This window comes from Scylla paramamosain, unplaced genomic scaffold (assembly GCF_035594125.1).
Source record: "Scylla paramamosain isolate STU-SP2022 unplaced genomic scaffold, ASM3559412v1 Contig55, whole genome shotgun sequence".
Lineage (NCBI taxonomy): Eukaryota > Metazoa > Arthropoda > Malacostraca > Decapoda > Portunidae > Scylla > Scylla paramamosain.
In genome coordinates, this window is record NW_026973720.1 from 122501 (window position 1) to 147500 (window position 25000).

The following is a 25000-nucleotide window of genomic DNA, read 5'->3' on the forward strand; positions in this document are numbered from 1 at the left end:
CTCTTAGTAGCCTCCTCGCGCAACCCAACCTCCATGTGCAACACTATAAAAGCTTGCCTAATCAACGCTCGCAGCCTTAGAAATAAATTTTCAGATTTAGAAACCCTGGCAGCTGTAGAAAACTACCACATTATTGGTATTACTGAATCTTGGCTGAACTCTGCAAACAGAGACTTTCTTGCGGAATACAAATTGCCAGGTTATGAAATGTTCAGCAGTGAAAGAAAAGACAGGATAGGTGGCGGTGTATTGCTGTATGTAAAAGCCAGTCTTCAGCCAACCATACTAAAAACCGAAAAGATTAACAATATAGATTCAGTCTTCTTGCATTTAAGAGTACGTTCTAAGAAAACTGCTATAGGTCTTATTTATAGGCCTCCGGTTCACAATGTTTCCTCCGATAAGAATTTACAAGATCAAATCACTGAAATAAGTAACACTTTTGATACAGTCATCTGTGGAGACTTCAATCTACCTGTTAACTCATGGGGAAATCCACTTAACTCTCACTCTGGTCACGACTTGTATAATAATTTATTAGAATGTTCCCTAAAGCAACACGTCCAAGGACCCACACGAGGTGACAACATATTAGATCTTGTTCTTTCAACAAACGATGACTTAATATCTAACGTTAATATTGGTCCTGAATTTAGTACAAGTGACCACAAGATTGTCTCCTTTAACATCAACCTTCAAGCATATAAGGACATTGTTAGCAACGAAAAAGTTTTCATATATAAAAAAGGAGACTACGACAGACTCAGGTCAATTCTTTCTGTCGCAGATTGGAACGCTGAACTTGGCGAAAGTAACATTGAGGAATCATGGGCGAAATTTAAGTACATTTTAGAAGATGCTGTGAAGACATGTATCCCTATGCGTAAAAGACGTCCATGCAACTACTGCAGAACAACAACTACTGCAGAAAAATCGTGCCTACCGTAAATATTTGTCCTCTCAGAATGAGGCTGATAAACTAGAATACGACAGACTCCGACGCGAATCAAAAAAGCTCATTAGACAGAGTAAGAAAAATCTAGAAATGTATATTGCAAGCATTGCTAAATCCAATCCCAAAGAATTTTACAGTTACGTTCGAAATAAAAAAGTCCTTACATCTCACATTAATCACATTACACTAGATAACGGTAATTTTGTCACCGGAGAAACTCAGATCGCGGACACACTGAATGATTATTTTGCTTCAATTTTTACAGAGGAAAATACTCATACAATCCCCGAACCACTCCTTATGCTCCATAACATAACCCCCTTAAGTGTCTGCGTTTTTCATGAAAATGAGATAATCAAAGTAATTGATAAGATGAAAACTGACAAAGCCCCCGGCCCAGATGGTATTGCACCACGTGTCTTGAAAGAAACTAAATTCCAAATTTGTAAGCCCCTTTCGTTGCTTTTCACCAAATCATTTAACTGCGGTAAGGTTCCCGAGGATTGGAAGTTAGCTAACGTTACCCCTATAGAAAAGAAAGGCGATAATTCACTTCCAAGTAACTACAGACCTATCAGCCTTACATCTGTAGTATGTAAACTAATGGAAACAGTAATTCGCAATAATTTAGTGAACTTTCTAGAGGAAAATGATTTAATCAATGACTCGCAGCATGGCTTCCGAAACAGACGTTCTTGTCTAACTAATTTGCTTGATTTCTTTTATGATGTTTTCACCATGTACGACGAAACAAAGGCAGTAGATATAGTGTATCTAGATTTTCAAAAAGCTTTTGACAAAGTTCCCCATAAGCGGCTACTAGCTAAATTGAAGTCACATGGTATAAATGGAAAACTTCTCAATTGGCTTGAAGACTGGCTGTCTGAGAGAAAACAGCGCGTTGTTTTAAATGGTAAATTTTCAAACTGGCGAGAAGTTCTAAGTGGTGTACCACAGGGATCAGTGCTCGGCCCTGTTCTTTTCCTTATTTACGTTAATGATATCGATGAGGGCCTCACCTGCAAAGTATCTAAGTTCGCTGATGATACAAAAATAATGAATAAAGTAGTCACGTCTGAGGATAAAAGAAAATTACAATCTGATCTTGACCACTTAGCCACTTGGTCAGACAAGTGGCAGATGAGCTTCAATGTAGATAAATGTAAAGTGTTGCACATTGGTAATAACAACGATCACACTGATTACTTAATGAACGGTACCGAGCTTCTTAAGGTTAAGGAGGAAAAGGACTTGGGTGTTATAATTACCTCAGACCTCAAGTCAAGTAAACACTGCTCGGAAGTAGTTAAAACAGCAAATAAATTGGTTGGGTTTATTGGTAGGACTTTCGAATTCAAATCAGAAGGGGTAATTCTCACATTGTTTAATACACTTGTCCGACCTCTACTTGAGTATTGCGTCCAGTTCTGGTCACCCCATTACAGGAAAGATATAGACAAGCTGGAGAGAGTCCAAAGAAGAGTTACCAAGTTGATCCCACGACTGCGGAACAAGCCTTATGAGGAGCGCTTGAGGGAACTCAACTTGTTCAGTTTAGAGAAACGGCGAATGCGAGGTGACTTAATTGAATTGTTTAAGATGTGTCGGGGCTTTGATAACGTAAATGTAAACAACTATCTCATCATTGACAGTTCCAACACCACTCGAAATAATGGCTACAAGATTATAGGTAAGCGTTTCAGATCAGACGAGGCTAAGTATTATTTCTTTAATAGAATTGTAAATGTCTGGAACTCTCTCCCAGCACATATTGTCGATAGTAACACAATAGAAATTTTTAAACAAAGGTTGGACAATCACCTCGCAGCAACCCCTCATATAACGTACTTTGCGCCTACATAAAATGTTTTTTTTTTTTTTTTTTTTTTTTTTTTTTTTTTTTTTTTTTTTTTTTTTTTTTTTTTTTAGTTAGTTAGTTAGTGTAGTGAATAGTATAATTTCTCTTTCATCCTTTCCTATCACATCTTAGCCTTTCCTCCTCCCTATACTCTCCTGTTTTTCCTTCCTTGATCTCTAGTGTCCTCCATCCTCTAACTCTTAGAATCTGTAGTGGTAGTGGTAGAATAGACACACAGACAGCCTCGTTAGGCCCAGTAGGGCTGTTGCTGTCTGTTCTTTCCTTTGTATTCCTTTGTATTCCTCCTCCTTCTCCTCCTCCTCCCTAGGGGACATCACTGCTGCCATCGAGGACACGACCAAGGACGCCACAACTAACACCCTTTATGTTATCCACGCAGGCACAAATGACGTCCAGCGGTCCCGATCAGAAGAACTGATGGCGAAGTACAAGGAAATGATTCGCAAGTACAAGACTAAATCAAATAATATTATAATTTCAGGCATTCTCCCGAGGATCAACGCGAACGCAAGGTTCTACAACATTGCGTTCAGTATAAATAACAGATTAAAGACTCTCTGCCAACAGGAAAACGTGGAGTATCTTAACATGTGGAACGATTTTTATAATGAACACAGACTCTTTCAGAGAGACGGCCTTCATCTGAACTCTGTGGGAGCAGCCAGGATGGGCAGACTAATCCATGAAAAAGTTTGTCTCCACAGATCAAAAAAACGCGCGGGCGCCAGCAACAGGACCAGCATCGTAAGCACTAACGTAAATATTTCATCCACAGGTTCAGACAAGATCAGAGCTTGTTACTTCAATGCCCGTAGTTTACGGAATAAATTAAATGAGCTGCAAGCTCTTATTTATCTTGAAAACTACGACATCATAGGCGTCACGGAAACGTGGATAAATTCATCAAGCAGGGATTACTTAGCTGAGTACTCACTCCCTGGCTACACCATTTTTAGCTGCGAGAGAACTCACCGTGCGGGAGGCGGTGTTATGTTTTACGTAAAAAGTAATCTTCATCCTCGTTTACTCCCGATCCCAACCATTGCTAATATAGACGTCACTTTCATCCAGTTAGAAAATAAATCTCGTAAAATAACATTAGGTCTCGTCTATCGTCCTCCAGCCCAGTCACCCGCTACAGACGAAAAACTTTATGACCTTATCGCGGACATTTGCTGCGTTAATAATTGCATAATTATGGGGGACTTTAATCTTCCAGTCACGAGGTGGGGTGAACCACTGACGGCTCACGCAGGCCAGCATCTCTACGGGAGTATCCTTGAAAGCTCCCTCCACCAGCATGTCATGCATCCGACGAGAGGTAACAATATCCTAGATATTGTTTTAACAACTGGTGAAGAGTCAGTAAAAGACCTAAAAATTGGACCAGAACTGAGTTCCAGCGATCATCGTAGCTTACTTTTCACCATAAATTTTGACAAAGCTAAAGTAAGCGAAAGTAAAGAAAAAGTGCCAGACTATCGGCGTGCTAACTTTGAGAGACTTCGCATGCAGCTTGCATCCATAGACTGGAATGAACTGCTGGAAACACCAGACATAAACAACGCATGGGAAGTCTTTGCTAAAAAGTTAAATGAAACTACGTTTTTGTGTGTACCGCAACGAAACAGACGGAATGTAAAAAACACCAAACCGAAATGGTGGAACAATGAAATTAGGTGCTGCCTTCTGGCTAAGAAAAATGCGTACCACAAATACATACTAACACAAAATAATGATGATAAACTAGAGCATGACAGATTACGTAGAAAAACTAAAAAGCTGATCAAATGCAGCAAAAAATCTGTCGAAGCTCAGATCGCGAACTCATGTAAAACGAACCCAAAAGAATTTTACAGTTATGTAAAAGCAAAAAGGGTCGTAACATCAACGATTGGTCCATTAATAACAGAAAATGGTAAACAAATAACAAGCGAAACAGACATGGCGAATACCCTGAACGAGTACTTCTCAACCGTCTTCACGACTGAGGATGTTCAGGGCAGTCTGCCGACCCCCACGCCTCAGTCACGAGGCACCACGCTGCCAGACTTCACCATCACAGAAAGTGAAATCCTCTCAGTCACAAAGAGCATGAACGTAAACAAAACACCCGGGCCAGACAAGATATCACCCAGGCTTCTTAAAGAAGCAAGAAATGAGCTCGTGAAACCGCTTACAATTTTATTCAATAAAACTTTGCTAGCGGGTAAAGTTCCCCACGAATGGAAACTAGCAAATGTCACGCCAATCTTTAAAAAAGGAAATAAATCTCTCCCAGCCAATTACAGGCCGATCAGTCTCACTTCAGTAGTGTGTAAGCTGATGGAAACAATAATTAAAGATAAAATTGTTAAATATTTAGAAGAAAATAAAATCATAAAGGATTCGCAACACGGTTTCAGAACCAAGCGCTCCTGCTTAACAAACTTACTAGACTTCTTTTATGAAGTATTTAACTCGTATGACGAGACAAAAGCTGTTGATATTATCTACCTTGATTTCCAGAAAGCTTTCGACACTGTTCCCCATAAGAGACTCATCAGTAAAGTAAAAGCTCACGGCATTGCCGGAAACACCCTGAAATGGCTGAGAGACTGGCTCTCTGACAGAAAACAGCGTGTTGTAATAAATGGAAAAGAGTCAGAGTGGCATAAGGTAAATAGCGGCGTTCCTCAAGGCTCTGTATTAGGACCAGTACTCTTCATAATGTACATAAATGATATTGATGAAGGGATAAACTGCAAAATAAGTAAATTTGCAGACGACACCAAAATAACAAGTAGAGTTATGTCTGTGTCACAATGGCAGGAACTGCAGTGTGACCTCAATAAACTAACAAGCTGGGCAGAAAAATGGCAGATGAGATTCAATATAGAAAAGTGCAAAATTCTACATATCGGAAGCAACAATGTTCAGGCGAGATATGTAATGAATAACATGCCACTGTCAAGTGCTGATAAAGGAAAAGATCTTGGTGTCGTTGTGTCAAACGACCTAAAGCCGAGTCAACACTGCACAGAAACAGTAAAGACGGCAAATAAATTAGTAGGGTTCATTGGAAGAACCTATGAATTTAAATCAGAAAAGGTTATACTTGCCTTATATAACTCACTGGTGCGCCCTCATCTAGAATACTGTGTACAGTTCTGGTCACCATACTACAAAAAAGACATTGAAAAACTAGAAAAGATACAGCGCAGAGTCACAAAGATGATTCCAAGATTGCGCAATAAGCCGTATGAGGAACGACTGGAAGAACTAAACCTATTTAGTTTAACAAAGCGCAGGATAAGAGGAGACCTAATTGAAGTGTTCAAAATTTTCAAAGGATATAGTAACATTGATGCACATAATTATTTTACCATTGATCATTCTAACCTAACAAGAAATAATGGATTCAAGATTATACCCAAACGTTTTAAATCCCACGAGGCCAAACATTTCTTCTTTAATCGTATAGTAAATATATGGAATAAACTTCCTGCCGAAATTGTAAACAGCAATACTATTGAATCACTCAAAAATAAAATAGACAAATGTAGTGCTGAGAAATTAATTATGTATATTTCTACTTTTTTTTCCTAGGCTAGGGCCCATGTAGTGTGCGGGGGTGACCAGAATCTCAGTACCATGTGACTAACCCCTCCCCTTCCCCTCCTCTCCTCAGTGTCCTTTTGTCCTTGCTTTCCCCCCTCCCCCCCTCTCAGCGTCACTGTGTTGACCACTTCTATAACAAATTTACCCCGTGAATAAACGTAATTTCTCCTGCTTGGCCAGGTTATAGAGGCGAATTTTTCACCTAATCCCAGAGAATGGGGAGCCCTTAATATGATAAAATTAGTTCTATAATGGTAAGGTCTTAAACCAGCTCAAACAAATCCCAGATAATTACGCCGCGCCAATGAGGTTGACGAATCTGATAAATCTTCTTTGCTTCGCCGTCCTATCACTCCTGTTGCTACGCAAGCCGGGAAGAGATACCAGACTTTGACTAATTCCCCAATTGATTTCAAAAGTCCATTGAATTAAACTTCTTAAAGTAACAACTATAAAGTAAACAGTAACTTAATTATTCATATTTTTCATCCCTGAACTCACAACCTAGTCGCTCCCCATTGGAAACCTTTATCCTTAGTTTCCCGCCGATCTCCTCACAAGCAAAGCCAGTCTCTCTCGGATTCTCCTCAGGTGAGCATGCGGTCTGATAGTCTCCCCCTCCATTCCTGTAATATTAAGTAAGTGTTTATTTAACAATAATTTTACTAAAGCAGTCTCTCTCGGATTCTCCTCAGACCCTCTTGGATTCCCCTCAGATATTCCTGTTGATAAACTATTTCTGAGTGGATAGATATTCGCATTTTTTCATTCTTTTTTGTTGGTTTTCTCCACGGGACTAGTGAAACCACCTGGTTCGAGATCACCGTGTGAGACTGTCCTCAGGTCTATACATACTTTTTGGGTATATATTTGTTATTTATTTATTTATTCTCTGGTCTCCCCCACAACTCGGTAGTCGCGAAAATATCTCCATCGTAGTTTTTATGTAATTGAAGAATACGCTACCATTTATTTTGTATTTCTGAATTATGTAACTGAAGAGTAAGCTATCATTTATTTTTGTATTTCTGAATTATGTAACTGAAGAGTACGCTACCATTTATTTTGTATTTCTGAATTGCTTTCTTTTTATTATTATTATTTCGGATTATTCCATTATTTATTAAAAATCATAAAAGTGTCAGTACTTGTATTTCTCTTAATCCAGTGATAGGATTTGTAATTATCGTCTGCCACAAGGGAACATCACACACCTTAGAGGGCACTAAACTGGTGAGCAGCGGTGGGATTTATTTCGCAACTAACCGAAAGAGGTGGAGACTGGAAATAATTGTAAATGTTGAAGGTGATGATGATGCCAAGCGAGACATTCAAAGGAGGGCGTGCACGTGCATGGTGGTGAGCAGGTGATGATTGGAGAGGCACAGAACGTTCAGGATGGAGGAGGAGGAGGAGCAGGAGTCTTTGTGTATAGGAAGGAGAAAGAAGGAGGATAGGAGTAATAAGTAATAATGCAAGGAGAATGGAGGAGGAGGAGGAGCAGGAGTCTTTGTGTATAGGAAGGAGAAAGAAGGAGGATAGGAGTAATAAGTAATAATGCAAGGAGAAAGGAGGTGGAGGAGGAGTAATGAATAACAATGATTAAGAGGAAAACCAGAGGAGGAGAAATAGTAATGAACTATAATTTTTTTTCTTGAGTAATGACAAAACATGCACATGAGCTTTCTGGCCACCTGGGTCAGAAAAAGACAATTAAAAAGGCCGAAGAATTGTTTTACTGGTGTAATCTCAAGTTTGACGTAACCCAGTACGTAAAGAATTGCCTTACCTGTCAAAGATTTAAAACCTCTCCAGGGTTACAGCAGCCTTATCAGGAATTACCTTCAGTAGAGAAGCCCTTAGATAGGATAGGTATAGACCTGACGGATATGATTGCAGGCAGTGGTGGCTACCGATATGTGTTGACTATCGTAGATCACTTTAGCCGATTTGTGAAGTTCTATCCACTCAAAAACAAACTATCAGAGGGAATTGTAGAGGCGCTGCAGCAGTACATTACCGACTTCGGGACTCCTCACTCCATCGTCCTGGACAACGGGGGCGAGTTCACCTCCCAGATCTTCCAACAATTCTGCCAGCAACACCTCATCACCCTCTGTTACACCACTCCCTACCACCCGCAAGGGAACGCCATCACCGAACGACTCCATCGCACGCTCAAATCCATCTTGGCTTCCATGTGCCGAGGTTACCCGCTACGGTGGCCTCGCCTACTCCCTGTGTGTCAGGCCACTATGAATGCCGCCGTCCATACCAGTATCGCCCAACAACCTTTCTTCGCGTTTTTCTCCCGGCATGCGCCCCGAGTGGTGGGTGCCAGGCTACCCGCAGTTGATGGTGACGAGCAAGATGTGGATGTGGTCCGCCGGCTGATCCGGGAAACACACGAGAAAATGACTCGGAAATACCGTAATGCGGCCAACAGGAAACGCAAGGAGCAGAAGGTAGACATTGGGGCGTTGGTGTGGGTGAAGCGAGAAACTACAGAGTCAGGAGTGTGTAAGAAACTGTGTGTTCGTTGGGACGGCCCATATAAGGTGGTGGAAGTTTTAAGAGGAGGCGGTGGTTATGTGGTGAAAGACCCTTTCTCGGGAAAGATGGTGCAAAGAGCGGCAGAAAAGATCAAACAGTTTCACAGTGAGGAAGAGTACGTAGTTGCAGCTCAAGACACAGTGTTCCAACCTGATATAGAAACTGAAGTGTTACCGCCTAGAGTGCGTAACCGTCCCAGACGCTATATTGAGGAATGTTAATGTCGCTGGAAAGACGGTATAGAAAAGAGCAGAGTGCTTGGGGTAAATAGAGTCCCCCCCCCCTTACTTTTGTATGGTCTGGCTGGACTGGTTGTAATGAATCGTGGTATGACGGGTATGGGTACTATGTGAGAGGTGATGTAAGAATTTGAGAAGGAATAAGGAACCACTTTAATTCGCAGACTACTACTGCACTCGACAATCCGTTCGGGCCATTCTGTGGTGGATTACTTCAGGACGTGGCGAGCGCTTCGCGTAATCATCTATAGTATCTCGTGGTATGAGTGAATGTGTGGATGAGTAAATGACTGTCCGAGTGGAAGGAACCGAGTACTGGGGTGGCCGAATCTCGTTTCAGAGAGTGACGGAGTGACTTAAGGTTAAGTCCTCACACCACAGGAGGTCAAGAGGCTGGTTGGGGTGGAATTTCTTTTCTTTTTCCTTGAGATGAGAGAAAGAGCCGAGTTATGTCTCCAAGGGACATTGTGGTGATATGGCCCACAAGCCATTGTATGGGAGAGAATGTCAGAGTTATTTCCCGACAGAGATCACGTGCAGTTCGTCAGCCTGGCTTGGTTATGTGGTGGTGAGGGGAGTTTCTAATTACTCGGATGTGAAGGTGTTATTTTATTTTTTTTTTGGTAAGGAGAAAAGAGAGAGGTGAAAAATTCTAGAACGGATGAAAGGCTCGTGTAGTGCTGAGAAATTAATTATGTATATTTCTACTTTTTTTTCCTAGGCTAGGGCCCATGTAGTGTGCGGGGGTGACCAGAATCTCAGTACCATGTGACTAACCCCTCCCCTTCCCCTCCTCTCCTCAGTGTCCTTTTGTCCTTGCTTTTCCCCCCCCCCCTCTCAGCGTCACTGTGTTGACCACTTCTATAACAAATTTACCCCGTGAATAAACGTAATTTCTCCTGCTTGGCCAGGTTATAGAGGCGAATTTTTCACCTAATCCCAGAGAATGGGGAGCCCTTAATATGATAAAATTAGTTCTATAATGGTAAGGTCTTAAACCAGCTCAAACAAATCCCAGATAATTACGCCGCGCCAATGAGGTTGACGAATCTGATAAATCTTCTTTGCTTCGCCGTCCTATCACTCCTGTTGCTACGCAAGCCGGGAAGAGATACCAGACTTTGACTAATTCCCCAATTGATTTCAAAAGTCCATTGAATTAAACTTCTTAAAGTAACAACTATAAAGTAAACAGTAACTTAATTATTCATATTTTTCATCCCTGAACTCACAACCTAGTCGCTCCCCCCCTACTAAAAACAAAATTATAACTTAATAAATTTCCCCATTGGAAACCTTTATCCTTAGTTTCCCGCCGATCTCCTCACAAGCAAAGCCAGTCTCTCTCGGATTCTCCTCAGGTGAGCATGCGGTCTGATAGTCTCCCCCTCCATTCCTGTAATATTAAGTAAGTGTTTATTTAACAATAATTTTACTAAAGCAGTCTCTCTCGGATTCTCCTCAGACCCTCTTGGATTCCCCTCAGATATTCCTGTTGATAAACTATTTCTGAGTGGATAGATATTCGCATTTTTTCATTCTTTTTTGTTGGTTTTCTCCACGGGACTAGTGAAACCACCTGGTTCGAGATCACCGTGTGAGACTGTCCTCAGGTCTATACATACTTTTTGGGTATATATTTGTTATTTATTTATTTATTCTCTGGTCTCCCCCACAACTCGGTAGTCGCGAAAATATCTCCATCGTAGTTTTTATGTAATTGAAGAATACGCTACCATTTATTTTGTATTTCTGAATTATGTAACTGAAGAGTAAGCTATCATTTATTTTTGTATTTCTGAATTATGTAACTGAAGAGTACGCTACCATTTATTTTGTATTTCTGAATTGCTTTCTTTTTATTATTATTATTTCGGATTATTCCATTATTTATTAAAAATCATAAAAGTGTCAGTACTTGTATTTCTCTTAATCCAGTGATAGGATTTGTAATTATCGTCTGCCACAAGGGAACATCACACACCTTAGAGGGCACTAAACTGGTGAGCAGCGGTGGGATTTATTTCGCAACTAACCGAAAGAGGTGGAGACTGGAAATAATTGTAAATGTTGAAGGTGATGATGATGCCAAGCGAGACATTCAAAGGAGGGCGTGCACGTGCATGGTGGTGAGCAGGTGATGATTGGAGAGGCACAGAACGTTCAGGATGGAGGAGGAGGAGGAGCAGGAGTCTTTGTGTATAGGAAGGAGAAAGAAGGAGGATAGGAGTAATAAGTAATAATGCAAAGAGAATGGAGGAGGAGGAGGAGCAGGAGTCTTTGTGTATAGGAAGGAGAAAGAAGGAGGATAGGAGTAATAAGTAATAATGCAAGGAGAAAGGAGGTGGAGGAGGAGTAATGAATAACAATGATTAAGAGGAAAACCAGAGGAGGAGAAATAGTAATGAACTATAATTTTTTTTCTTGAGTAATGACAAAACATGCACATGAGCTTTCTGGCCACCTGGGTCAGAAAAAGACAATTAAAAAGGCCGAAGAATTGTTTTACTGGTGTAATCTCAAGTTTGACGTAACCCAGTACGTAAAGAATTGCCTTACCTGTCAAAGATTTAAAACCTCTCCAGGGTTACAGCAGCCTTATCAGGAATTACCTTCAGTAGAGAAGCCCTTAGATAGGATAGGTATAGACCTGACGGATATGATTGCAGGCAGTGGTGGCTACCGATATGTGTTGACTATCGTAGATCACTTTAGCCGATTTGTGAAGTTCTATCCACTCAAAAACAAACTATCAGAGGGAATTGTAGAGGCGCTGCAGCAGTACATTACCGACTTCGGGACTCCTCACTCCATCGTCCTGGACAACGGGGGCGAGTTCACCTCCCAGATCTTCCAACAATTCTGCCAGCAACACCTCATCACCCTCTGTTACACCACTCCCTACCACCCGCAAGGGAACGCCATCACCGAACGACTCCATCGCACGCTCAAATCCATCTTGGCTTCCATGTGCCGAGGTTACCCGCTACGGTGGCCTCGCCTACTCCCTGTGTGTCAGGCCACTATGAATGCCGCCGTCCATACCAGTATCGCCCAACAACCTTTCTTCGCGTTTTTCTCCCGGCATGCGCCCCGAGTGGTGGGTGCCAGGCTACCCGCAGTTGATGGTGACGAGCAAGATGTGGATGTGGTCCGCCGGCTGATCCGGGAAACACACGAGAAAATGACTCGGAAATACCGTAATGCGGCCAACAGGAAACGCAAGGAGCAGAAGGTAGACATTGGGGCGTTGGTGTGGGTGAAGCGAGAAACTACAGAGTCAGGAGTGTGTAAGAAACTGTGTGTTCGTTGGGACGGCCCATATAAGGTGGTGGAAGTTTTAAGAGGAGGCGGTGGTTATGTGGTGAAAGACCCTTTCTCGGGAAAGATGGTGCAAAGAGCGGCAGAAAAGATCAAACAGTTTCACAGTGAGGAAGAGTACGTAGTTGCAGCTCAAGACACAGTGTTCCAACCTGATATAGAAACTGAAGTGTTACCGCCTAGAGTGCGTAACCGTCCCAGACGCTATATTGAGGAATGTTAATGTCGCTGGAAAGACGGTATAGAAAAGAGCAGAGTGCTTGGGGTAAATAGAGTCCCCCCCCCCTTACTTTTGTATGGTCTGGCTGGACTGGTTGTAATGAATCGTGGTATGACGGGTATGGGTACTATGTGAGAGGTGATGTAAGAATTTGAGAAGGAATAAGGAACCACTTTAATTCGCAGACTACTACTGCACTCGACAATCCGTTCGGGCCATTCTGTGGTGGATTACTTCAGGACGTGGCGAGCGCTTCGCGTAATCATCTATAGTATCTCGTGGTATGAGTGAATGTGTGGATGAGTAAATGACTGTCCGAGTGGAAGGAACCGAGTACTGGGGTGGCCGAATCTCGTTTCAGAGAGTGACGGAGTGACTTAAGGTTAAGTCCTCACACCACAGGAGGTCAAGAGGCTGGTTGGGGTGGAATTTCTTTTCTTTTTCCTTGAGATGAGAGAAAGAGCCGAGTTATGTCTCCAAGGGACATTGTGGTGATATGGCCCACAAGCCATTGTATGGGAGAGAATGTCAGAGTTATTTCCCGACAGAGATCACGTGCAGTTCGTCAGCCTGGCTTGGTTATGTGGTGGTGAGGGGAGTTTCTAATTACTCGGATGTGAAGGTGTTATTTTATTTTTTTTTGGTAAGGAGAAAAGAGAGAGGTGAAAAATTCTAGAACGGATGAAAGGCTCGTGTAGTGCTGAGAAATTAATTATGTATATTTCTACTTTTTTTTCCTAGGCTAGGGCCCATGTAGTGTGCGGGGGTGACCAGAATCTCAGTACCATGTGACTAACCCCTCCCCTTCCCCTCCTCTCCTCAGTGTCCTTTTGTCCTTGCTTTTCCCCCCCCCCCCTCTCAGCGTCACTGTGTTGACCACTTCTATAACAAATTTACCCCGTGAATAAACGTAATTTCTCCTGCTTGGCCAGGTTATAGAGGCGAATTTTTCACCTAATCCCAGAGAATGGGGAGCCCTTAATATGATAAAATTAGTTCTATAATGGTAAGGTCTTAAACCAGCTCAAACAAATCCCAGATAATTACGCCGCGCCAATGAGGTTGACGAATCTGATAAATCTTCTTTGCTTCGCCGTCCTATCACTCCTGTTGCTACGCAAGCCGGGAAGAGATACCAGACTTTGACTAATTCCCCAATTGATTTCAAAAGTCCATTGAATTAAACTTCTTAAAGTAACAACTATAAAGTAAACAGTAACTTAATTATTCATATTTTTCATCCCTGAACTCACAACCTAGTCGCTCCCCCCCTACTAAAAACAAAATTATAACTTAATAAATTTCCCCATTGGAAACCTTTATCCTTAGTTTCCCGCCGATCTCCTCACAAGCAAAGCCAGTCTCTCTCGGATTCTCCTCAGGTGAGCATGCGGTCTGATAGTCTCCCCCTCCATTCCTGTAATATTAAGTAAGTGTTTATTTAACAATAATTTTACTAAAGCAGTCTCTCTCGGATTCTCCTCAGACCCTCTTGGATTCCCCTCAGATATTCCTGTTGATAAACTATTTCTGAGTGGATAGATATTCGCATTTTTTCATTCTTTTTTGTTGGTTTTCTCCACGGGACTAGTGAAACCACCTGGTTCGAGATCACCGTGTGAGACTGTCCTCAGGTCTATACATACTTTTTGGGTATATATTTGTTATTTATTTATTTATTCTCTGGTCTCCCCCACAACTCGGTAGTCGCGAAAATATCTCCATCGTAGTTTTTATGTAATTGAAGAATACGCTACCATTTATTTTGTATTTCTGAATTATGTAACTGAAGAGTAAGCTATCATTTATTTTTGTATTTCTGAATTATGTAACTGAAGAGTACGCTACCATTTATTTTGTATTTCTGAATTGCTTTCTTTTTATTATTATTATTTCGGATTATTCCATTATTTATTAAAAATCATAAAAGTGTCAGTACTTGTATTTCTCTTAATCCAGTGATAGGATTTGTAATTATCGTCTGCCACAAGGGAACATCACACACCTTAGAGGGCACTAAACAAATATTTAAAAGCAAATCCCCAACAAGCTCTCTTCTTGTCCGAATAATTACTAAATTCACTATTTAAACTCTTATTCAACAGTTTTAATATAACTTGTATTAACTTTCAGATAGGCGTATAGAGTTCACCGTAGGGTGAATAGTAGAACTTCCTTTCATCCTTTCCTATGAAAATTTCCATGTCAGTTTTTCCATACTGCATGGTACTTTTCCCAACTATTTCCATGCCAGCGCAAGCTGGAGGGAGTGGTGGGTGGGGAGGAGCCTTCTGCTATGCTGTCCTGTCTCTCTTCACTGTAGCTAGTTAGAAGTAGTTACCAAACAGCCTTGCAAGGACCAAAAGGTCTGTTGCTGTTTGGCTTTCCTTTGTATTCCTTTGTATTCCTCCTCCTCCTCCTCCTCCTACGCCAACTTAGAGTAAACATGACAGGAGAATGAAACACGTAGGAAACATGTCAGATTTTTTTTTCTTTCTTTTTCAATATTGTTTTGGATTTTTTCCTCCAAGCTTTGTGAAAAAATATATAAATTATGACATGAAAGTGTGTGTGTGTGTGTGTGTGTGTGTGTGTGTGTGTGTGTGTGTGGGTGTGTGTTATTTTTTTCTCATTTCATTTTTTCTTGTCTCGGTATTCATTAGTGTCTTGGGTCTCTCTCTCTCTCTCTCTCTCTCTCTCTCTCTCTCTCTCTCTCTCTCTCTCTCTCTCTCTCTCTCTCTCTCTCTCTCTCTCTCTCTCTCTCTCTCTCTCTCTCTCTCTGTCCTTCACATTATTATTCAATGCTTTAATTTTCTCTCCTCCTCCTCCTCCTCCTCCTCCTTATTTTTATGCTCATCATCATCATCAATCAAGGGGCAGACTTCAAGAGTTGACACACACACACACACACACACACACACACACACACACACACACACACACACACACACACACACACACACACACACACACACATAAGGAAGAAGGAAAACTCATAATAAACATGAATAAATAAATAAAAGAATAAAAAGCAGGAAAATCTGATTGAGGTGATGTAATCATTGAGATACCACAGGGGCCAGCACTGGAACAACGGCTGTCTGAAATATATATAAAAAACAGTGATATTAATAAATCTGTGCATGAAACAAAGACATCTAGATTAATTAGCACAGAATCATATGCCTTTAAACCACACGGAGACAGACAGACAGACAGACAGACAGACAGACAGACAGACAGACAGATAGACAGACAGACAGATGACAAATGCAGTTTAATAACAGCAAATTAGTGAGCGTAGGTAGACGAAAGCCAAACAGCAGCTTCGCAATAAGCAACGAAACTCATGCCACGAGAAATATTTGCGAGTTTATGATAAGCTGTGAACTCGTAGGAAAACAAGAGATATTTTTAGAGGTGTGAAAAGCAGAACGCCTAATCAATATTAAAGTTGGCTGTGGTCAGACCTCATCCGCACTTCTGGCCCCATTACAGAAAATATCTAGGTCTATTAGAATCAGTATAGACGCGAATAGGGAACGAGATGAGGGGTTTAGGTGAAGTAAATGTAGATGAATTGTATAAATATTTCGTAGATAAAGTTCATACAGGTCAATTAGCAAATATCCCGTATAAAACAATAAGATCACAAAAAAATGACCCTAAATGGATGACTGCTAGGTTAAAGCATTATATAGGGCGTAAGAGAAGTATATATAAGAGATTAAGGGCAGGTGAAGAAGTTTTAAGGACACAGTATAATGAATTAGTTAGAACAGTCAGGAAGTTAACGAGGAAAGCTAAGGAAAATTATGAATTAAAGGTAGCCAGCCAGGCGAAGACGGACCCCAAGGGATTTTATCAGGTATACAGGACGAAAAATAAGGATACTGTAGGTCCATTAAAGGCAGCAGATGGGGAGCTGGTTAGTTCTGGGGAGGAGATTAGTAAACTTCTGAATTATTATTTTTTAACTGTCTTCACTCAGGAAAACATGCAGGATATGCCAGATAGTGAACAGGTGTTTAGAGCAGATGAGTATGAGAAGCTGACGGATATTTCCATAACTAGGGAGATAGTGGAGCAGGAGATAGATAGGCTAAAAAAGTTCAAGTCACCAGGACCTGATGAAATATATCCCAGAGTACTGAAGGAATGTAAAAAGATTATTAGTGAGCCGTTAGTTTCTGTCTTTAGGAAATCACTGGAGTCGGGTGAGGTACCAGAAATGTGGAGGCAGGCTAATGTAGTACCCATCTTTAAGAAAGGGGATAAAACTTTAGCGTCTAATTATAGACCGGTCAGCTTAACTTCAGTTGTAGGTAAAATGTTAGAGTCAATAATAGCCAGGAACATTAGGGAACATTTAGACAAACATAACTTGATAAATCAGTCACAGCATGGCTTCACGAAGGGGAAGTCTTGCCTGACAAACTTGTTAAGTTTTTACAGTAAGGTGTACGAGGCAGTAGATAATGGAGATAGTTATGATATCTTATATCTGGACTTTAGTAAAGCATTCGACAAGGTGCCCCATCAAAGGCTCCTGAGAAAGGTTAGGGCGCACGGGATAGATGGGAAGGTGTTAGGTTGGATAGGGTCATGGCTTGGTAACAGGCGACAGAGAGTGCTAATAAACGGCTCGAAATCCGAGTGGGGTCATGTCATTAGTGGGGTGCCACAGGGATCAGTATTAGGGCCATTATTATTTCTAATATATATCAATGACTTGGATAGTGGAATTAATAGCGATGTTAGTAAATTTGCGGATGACACAAAGATAGGTAGATTAATTAGGTCAGAAGCGGATGCCATCGCCTTGCAGACAGACTTAGATAGAATGAATGAATGGACGGATAGATGGCAAATGCAATTTAATATCAATAAATGCAAAGTGCTTAGCGTAGGTAGAGGAAACCCACACAATAGGTACACATTAAACACCCAAACTCTGGTAGGTACAGGGTACGAGAAAGATTTAGGAGTTATAGTTAGCTCTGAACTCCGTCTAGGGAAACAATGCATAGAAGCCAGAAACAAGGCAAATAGGGTACTAGGATTCATTTTTAGGAGCGTTAAAAGTAGAAGGCCGGAGGGAATATTAAAGTTATACTTGGCGCTGGTCAGACCTCATCTAGACTACGCTGTGCAGTTCTGGTCCCCACATTACAGGAAAGATATAGGTCTATTAGAATCAGTACAGAGGAGAATGACTAAAAGGATACAGGGGATGAGGAGTATTCCTTACGAAGCGAGGTTGAAGCGGTTAAATTTACATTCTCTAGAGAGACGTAGGTTAAGAGGGGACCTGATAGAGGTCTTTAAGTGGTATAAGGGTTATAACAAGGGAGATGTAAGCAAAATTCTTAGGATCAGCAACCAGGGTAGAACAAGAAATAACGGGTTCAAGCTTGAAAAATTTAGGTTTAGGAAGGAGATAGGAAAAAATTGGTTCTCGAATAGAGTGGTAGATGAGTGGAACGGACTCAGTAATCATGTAGTTAGTGCTAGGACACTAGAGAGCTTTAAGAGAAGATTAGACAAGTTTATGGATGGGGATGATAGGTGGAAATAGGTAGGAGTGTTTCATACAGGGTCTGCCACGTGTAAGCCTGGTCGCTTCTTGCAGCTTCCCTTATTTCTTATGTTCTTATGTTCTTATGAATTACTAAAAGGACACAAACGATGAGAAGCATTCCTTACTTGAGACTGAAGCTGTTCAAATCGACATCTTTTACAGAAATAACTTTAAATAGGTCGTTATAAAAGATTTTAAGTGGTATAGGAGTTACAACAAGGGGAATGACGGCAAATGCTCATCCCCAGCAGCCAGGGTACAACAATTAACCAGGTGAAGCTTGACAAATTAATGTTTAGGGATAAATTAAACGGAGTCATTAATTAAGTTGTTAGGGGTGAAGCATTAGAGAGCTTTAAGAGATGATTAGATGAGTGTTTGGGTGATGATAACAGATAGCTATAGGCAGGTGTATTTAACATAGGTGCTGCCACGTGTAGGCCTAGAGGTTTGGTTGCAGCTCCCCTCATGTTCTTATGGGGTAGGCTGAGAGAGGCCGTATCAAAAATAATCTTGTTTTTTGTGAAGTTGTTGTTGTTCTCCATCACAAGGCACGGTTTGTAATGAAAATGTGGCTTTGTTTAATTAAGTTTGCTGTGTTTTCGTGAATATTTACCAACAAACAAACAGACACACGTACATAAGACTGAAAGGGTTAAACTGTTATCATTATCATTATTATTATCAAGTCAGCAGTTTTTCCTTCAAATTTTCTTTGCTAACATAATTTCTACGTGTTTTCCTTGATGCTGTAATGAAACAAGAAGCTAATTTGCCCATATCTGCTATTTCTCCGGCCATCACTTGCAAAATAACACGGCCGGAAGGAGTTAGGAGTTAATTAAGAAGTTTATTCTACCAGCGACACAGAAATTAGTTTTTAATCAGAAGCTGCAATATTTATTTAATTCATTGTTATTGTTATTATTATTATTATTATTATTATTATTATTATTATTATTATTATTATTATTATTATTGTACTTAGTGACGTAGTGAACAGAGATTAATGTAAAATTCTCTGTGTATTTTGAGGTTACGAGAAAATTCAATGCCTAACAGAGATATATTTTAAGTAGGCAGGTTTTCTTCAGACTTGTAGGCCTATAAGCCTCTTCAAGCCTACTCCTTTTTGGTCACGTTCCTCTTGAGAATAATTGGAATGCTTGATAAATGAGAGGAACAGAATAAGGGAGATGAAAAGGAATAACGAAAGAATGAGAATAATTGTGCAAATAGATGAGATTTTATTTATTTATTTATTTATTTATTTGAGAGAGAGAGAGAGAGAGAGAGAGAGAGAGAGAGAGAGAGAGAGAGAGAGAGAGAGAGAGAGAGAGAGAGAGAGAGAGAATGTGTGTGTGTGTTTTGTGTGTGTTTTCCTTCACCTTCATCTTCTCCTCCTCCTCCTCCTCCTCCTCCTCCTCCTCCTCCTCCCTCCTCCTCCTCCTCCTCCTCTTCTTCTTCTTCTTCTTCTTCTTCTTCTTCTTCTTCTTCTTCTTCTTCTTCTTCTTCTTCTTCTTCTTCTTCTTCTTCTCCTTCTTCTTCTTCTTCTTCTTCTTCTTCTTCTTCTTCTTCTTCTTCTTCTTCTTCTTCTTCTTCTTCTTCTTCTTCTTCTTCTTCTTCTTCTTCTTCTTCTTCTTCTTCTTCTTCTTCTTCTTCTTCTTCTTCTTCTTCTTCTTCTTCTTCTTCTTCTTCCTCCTCATTTTTCGTCTTCCTCTTCTTATTATTATTGTTCTTGATATTATCATTGTTATCATTGTTGTTGTTGTTGTTGTTGTTGTTGTTGTTGTTGTTGTTGTTGTTGTTCCTTCCTTTCTTTCTTTGTTTTTTTCTAAATCTTTTCTCTTATTGTACTCTCTCTCTCTCTCTCTCTCTCTCTCTCTCTCTCTCTCTCTCTCTCTCTCTCTCTCTCTCTCTCTCTCTCTCGTCTCTCTCTCTCTCACTCCATTACAGAGAGAGAGAGAGAGAAAGAGAGAGAGAGGTTGGAATTTTTCTTTGGAATTTTCTATAAGCATTCCAGAGAGAGAGAGAGAGAGAGAGAGAGAGAGAGAGAGAGAGAGAGAGAGAGAGAGATAGTACAATAAGAGAAAAGAGAAAATGGGGCGGGAGGGGGGCGGAGCAGCGCGCCACGTGCGGGGACGCGTCGTCAGGAACTACCACTCTGTGAGGCGCCCCTACCTGCGGAGCCCCAGCGAGCACCACACACACTCACACACACACACACACACACACACACACACACAGAGGAAAATGTTAAGGAATATTTGGCATTTATTTTATTTTTCGTCTATAATAATAATGATATTGACTGGGAAAGGTTTGTTTGTTTGTTTGTTTGGTGAAAGTTAATGATGTGTGTGTTGTTATTGTTATTGTTGTTATTAGAAATATTCCTATTAATTATTGATATGATTATTATTATTATTATAACTGCTACTATTATTAAGAGACTCAACTATAACTTGTATAATATTAAATGGATAGACATTCTCTCTCTCTCTCTCTCTCTCTCTCTCTCTCTCTCTCTCTCTCTCTCTCTCTCTCTCTCTCTCTCTCTCTCTCTCGCACAGTTATCCATCCTACTTATTCTCTCCAGCAATAACAATATGCTCTTCTCTCCCCCTCCCTCTCCCTCTCTCCCCCCACCTCCCCCTTAAGCCTTCCCTTGCTATCATATACTTGTGGCCATGGCTCACCCGCGCCTACACACACACACACACACACACACACACACACACACACACAGAACAAAAGCACCAGTGACTCAGACCAATTCGTGGGCGTCCTTGGAACACCATCACTAAACAGGACGGCCCGCCACTCCCACGCCCACCCGCCCACCACGCCCACATCCCACACTACTTCCTCCCACGCCGCCCACAACACACCCAGCGGCAAGGTAGGAGCGCGGGGGGAGGGGGGTCAGGGGAGACGCTGTGTTTTGAAGCTAAGGGAAAAAGGAAATTTGTGGGTAGGGAAGTGAAATTCTGTGTTTTAGGGGAAAGAAAAGAGGAGTATTTTTTTTTGTGATAATTGAGGAAAAATTGTCTGTTTTGAGTTAGGGGGAAAAAAAGAGGGCAGTTTTGGGGGTCATGCAGGGAAAATCCTGTCTTTTGTATGGGAAAACAGACGGAAAAGGAGGGAGACTGTGTGGGGTGAAGGAAGGGGAAATACTGTGTTTTGAGGGGAAGGGGGAAGTGAAGGAAGAAGAAAGAGTGCCCCAAACACAGCCAAAGACACCCAAACACACCTAGACACAGCCTCTCTCTCTCTCTCTCTCTCTCTCTCTCTCTCTCTCTCTCTCTCTCTCTCTCTCTCTCTCTCTCTCTCTCTCTCTCTAACTGTATGTACGTATGTATGTGTATATTCTCATTTACAAACCTAAAACATTATTATTATTATTGTTATTATTATTATTACTATTATTAAATAGTATAGATAATAAATAGTAATAAATATTATTAAATAGTAATGATAATGATAACAATAATAATAATAATGTTTTAGGTTTGTAAATGAGAATATACACATACATACATACATACATACATACATACCCACACACACAGACAGACAGACAGACAGGCAAATAGATAGACAGACAGGGTGACAGACAGACAGACAGACATAAACATGATGTGTGACTGGTGTGTGTGTGTGTGTGTGTGTGTGTGTGTGTGTGGTTAGTGGGCGGGTCAGGTCACGGCCAGGGGTGGCGTCTGGAGGAGACAAAGGGTGTGGAGGGTTTGACCTCACCCCTCGTGGCAACAAGGCGGCCACCTGGCGTCATGTCCTAGGGGAGAGAGAGAGAGAGAGAGAGAGAGAGAGAGAGAGAGAGAGAGAGAGAGAGAGAGAGAGAGAGAGAGAGAGAGAGAGAGAGAGAGAGAGAAAGAAATTATGGAAAATACGCCAGTGTGTGTTTATTATTTTTTTCCTCCTCGTAATATGATAAAATTATTGAGCGCTCTCTCTCTCTCTCTCTCTCTCTCTCTCTCTCTCTCTCTCTCTCTCTCTCTCTCTCTCTCTCTCTCTCTCTCTCTCTCTCTCTCTCTGGCATCTTTTTCCTTCCTGTTTCCTCCTCCTCCTCTTGGAGACGAATGAGGAGGAAGAGAGGAAGGAGGAAATAAAGTGAGAAGGAGGGGAAGAGGAAGATTGATAAGGAGGAAGTGTGATAAATAAGAAGAAAAGAGGAGGAGGAGGAGGAGGAGGAGGAGGAGGAGGTGGTGATATTGTAAACCCTGTACTCCTTATTTGGAGGTTACTTAAAGTTTGCTAAGGAAGATGAGGAGGAGGAGGAGGAGGAGGAAGAAGAAGAGGAGAAAATAATAAATGAAATATTTTGTCTTTTATTTTTCTTCATATCATTATTATTATTATTATTATTATTATTATTATTATTATTATTCGTAGTAGTAGTAGTAGTAGTAGTAGTAGTAGTAATAGTAATTTTGCAGTTAATTTCACCACCACCAGCAAATGAGATCCCCAGGTAACGAACACACACTTACCTGTCTAATTAGAGAGTAATCACCTCTTATTACCTGGCGAGGAGGAGGAGGAGGAAGAAAAGGAGAAGGAGGAGGGTAATGAGCCTGAGATACGTTTACTTCTTGTTATAAAGGGAGGAGGAGGAGGAGGAAGAGGAGATAAATCTGTATTGAATTTCGTCAGTTTAACTCTCTCTCTCTCTCTCTCTCTCTCTCTCCTCTCTCTCTCTCTCTCTCTCTCTCTCTCTCTCTCTCTCTCTCTCTCTCTCTCTCTCTCTCTCTCTCAGTCTCTCTCTCTCTCTCTCCTCTCTCTCTTTCTCTCTCTCTCTTCGTATTTTTGACTGGACAAGTTGAATCCGTACACACACACACACACACAAAGAGAGAGAGAGAGAGAGAGAGAGAGAGGAGAGAGAGAGAGAGGCCTGCCCATTAACGTACGATACGTGTGTGTGAGTGTGATTATATGATATGGAAGAAAAAGAAAACGGTACTTTTTTATATCAAAAATTTTTTTCACTACTACTACTACTACTACTACTACTACTACTACTACTACTACTACTACTACTACTACTGCTGCTGCTACTACTACTACTACTACTACTACTACTACTACTACTACTACTACTACTCCTACTTTTACTGCTACTATTATCACACCTGGCCTAATTAGCAGGAAATTTATGTAAATTAGCAATGCGGTATTCAAGTGTTGGAAGGAGGAGGAGGAGAGAGGAGAGAACAATATGTACCATTCTCTCTCTCTCTCTCTCTCTCTCTCTCTCGTACATAGAAACACACACACACACACACACGCACACATGTGAAAAAGGAAGAGGAAAGAATAATCAATAGGAAGAAGGAAGGGAAGAAAGAGGAGGAGGTCTAACAAGAGGAAGAGAAGGGAAGGAAGGAAGGAAGAAGAGGACATGAGTTGTACCGAGGCGCCCTTTGTGTGGCTGCCTCGGTTGAGGGTGCGGGCTGGGACTGGTGAAGGGGCGGGTCTCGTGGTGTGCTAGGGGGATGATGGGGGGCCATATAGTTGTGTTGTGGTGTGGTGGTGTGACGGCAGGCACCGTGGTGGCGGTGTTGTGTTATGAGTGTGGTGCAGGCAGAGTGAGGGTGCGGGGTTGGCGTGGAGCCCGGCGCCCTTCCTGGAATGGTGACGTCCCGCGCACCGTGAGTCTCGCGGGCGGCGGACACAGTGACGGTGCACGGCATGTTCGAGGGGCAGCGGCGGCCCCCCTAGGAGCTCCAGGGCGGCAAGAAGAATGGCGGGGGCCCGTCCCGCACCAGGAGCGTCCTGCTGTCCAGCCCCGTGGTGTGGGGCAGTGACGCGCCGCAGGCCTCCTTCCTGACGCTGCTGCACAACGGCGGCGCCAACGTGCTGCTGGATGGCTACGACGGAGGCGGCGGCAGGGGGACGCGGCGGTGGGGCGGCTGCTAGGACCATCCTGGCCAATGGGGAGCGCTCCTCAGACTCCCAGGACTCCGGGGTCATTTCGGGCACCACGTCAGGCAAGGAGGCCAGCCCGGGCTGCGAGGAGAGCTCGGGCTCCGAGCAGAGCAGCGCACCGCCCCACGAGGAGGACCAGTCCAGCCCCGCCCCAGCCCGCTCCTGCGCGGCCCTGCCCCACTCCCGCACCACGCCCTGCTCAAGGGGGAGCGCCATACCGAGCTGGACGACGCGCTGCGCCCCCTCACTCTCTACGGGCAGGAGACGGGCGGCGGCGACCTGGGCAGGGTGCGGGCGGCACACGAGGCCAACATGAGCATGCTGGCGTACCTGGAGGCGCTGTTCACGGGCGCCAAGCTGGAGGAGGCGCGCCTGGAGGGCAGCAGGGAGGAGCCGCGGAGCCGTCAGTCCCGCTCCCCGGCGCCCCGCAGCCTGCACAGCCCCGAGACAGGAGACAAGACCCTGCCCGCATCTTGCTCAGAGCACGCCCTGCGCGGCCTGGCGGGCGGCCTCAGCACGCCCGCACGGCCACAGATGCTGCGCACCATCGAGACGCGCCTGCAGCTGGCGCGGCCCCGCGAGGGCGGCGGGGCGGAGCGGGGCAAGCTGTACCAATGTAACAGCAGCAGCAGCGCCGGCAGCCTCACCCACCTGGCGGGAGGCGGCAGCCCCGCCACCAACGGCGCCTCCACGACCTGTAGAT

The 25000-nt window shown here is 42.6% G+C and overlaps 1 protein-coding gene across 3 annotated transcripts in view; it reads left to right on the forward strand.

The window, feature by feature from the left end:
- Positions 1 to 25000, forward strand: part of LOC135098314 (uncharacterized) — a 136378-nt gene that overhangs the window by 86368 nt on the left and 25010 nt on the right. The gene's annotated exons all lie outside the window — the stretch shown is intronic.